Below are 1,787 nucleotides of genomic sequence, written 5' to 3'. Positions count from 1 at the left end.
TCAGGCTTCAATGGTCAAGCTGATGTGGCTTGGTCCGATGGTGCACCTGACAAGCTGACACTTGATTCAGAATGGTCACTGAAACTGTAGGCATGGAAGAGGTCTGTTGTGCATCGGACCTGTATAGAGTGAGGTTCGGTGCACCCCGAATTCAGCCCAAGTTTTGAGATTTTATCCCAACGGCTATATGGGTGGTTGTGGACTATAAATACACCTCCAACTAACCCATTCATTATCCAAGAGTTGTGCAATAACTCCCACACACAAGAGCAACACTCCCAAGTGATGAAAGCATCCCAAGTGCCACAAATCAATTAGAGAGCTATTCTTAGCCATTACTTTGTGAGAAATAGAGCTAGTGCGTGAGTGATCTGAGTTGAGGAGCTTGTGTTGTGATCATAAGTCTTGGTGCAAGGCACCCGTCAATTTCAAAGTGATCAATAGCCTCCAAGCATGTGGAGAGCCTTGAACCGATTGAGAAAAGCAAAGAGATACTCAAGTTTGATTTTGGTGATAACTTGTGTGAGGAAAGGGTTGAGAGGCCCTGTCCTTAGTGGACTCTTCAAGGGAGACGTAGGCTTCTTTATGAAATCGAACTTCGGTAAACAAATTGACATGTCTTTCTTACATTCTTGCAATTGCAATTTGCTTTACTCCTTTCCTCCCTAAGTTCTATTGCAGTTGACCATATAATCTTGTATTGTTCTAAGTCTTAATCTCCCACTCATTTAAAAGAGCAACTACGTGCAAGAACTCATCTCACCCTGATTGACTTGTCTGTTGTTCTAACCTCCAATTGGGATGGGATCAAATTTTGTTTAAAGTGATAAATTCCAGGTTTGGCCTATTCACCCCCTCCCTTTAGGCGACGTTCAAATAGACATGTTGAAAGTTGTGCTTCTCTTGAACCAAAATCTTCTAAATATAAATTCTCATATCTAAATCCCTTGAATATGGGATTTAATATAATCCATCCACACTCACTATTTCCACATCATCAAACCCCAAAATGCATTTGAAACTCAAATCACATAGTTGTGCCATTGAGAGTAGGTTGAATTCGAGGGTTTTAACTAGCAACACATTGGATATGCTCATGTCGTTGGGTAGTGCAATTTTACCAAGTTCCTTGACCTTACCTTTGACATTATTACCAAAACTTGTGCTCTCAGATTTATCTCGGGTCATGTGTTAAGTGCATCCATTATCGAGCAACCAATGACTTCCTCTGGACTTGTAATTTACGTATATGAGAAATTATCTTTTATGTGCCCAAATTTGCTTGGGTGCCCCAAGGTTAGTCACTATATTTTTGGTCACCAAAATCACCTTCTTTGGGCCAACAATGGTTGCACCAATAAATTTAGTCTTTACTCAATTAGTGTCCTTAGTGAGTAAATAACAAGAATCAAATTTGATGGAAGAATTAGCTTTGTTCTTGTTTTTATATTGTTGCTCTAGGTACCCTACTTGCTTGTATTTTGAAAAAGAAAAAGGTTCATGTCCCTTCACAAAACTAGTATTTTTGTCTCTGTCTTCTTTCGAGTGAGTGCAGTTAGAGCTAAGCAATATTAATAACCATCTAATACAATTACTAATGCCTATTCTAGTCTTGATGAAATCACTCGTGAAGAATCGCCGAGTCTATTTGAAGAGACAAAGAGATGTATGTTCGAAGACGCATATCAGCATATGTTTCACAACAATGGAGACGCAGGCCTAAAGTTTTCCCTAGCAAAGAGATTGATAAGTGCACGCCCTATGTTCACCGAAAGGATTCATGGGAG

Source organism: Zea mays, chromosome 1 (assembly GCF_902167145.1).
Source record: "Zea mays cultivar B73 chromosome 1, Zm-B73-REFERENCE-NAM-5.0, whole genome shotgun sequence".
In the NCBI taxonomy this organism is placed as follows: domain Eukaryota; kingdom Viridiplantae; phylum Streptophyta; class Magnoliopsida; order Poales; family Poaceae; genus Zea; species Zea mays.
This window is presented reverse-complemented; position numbering follows the sequence as displayed.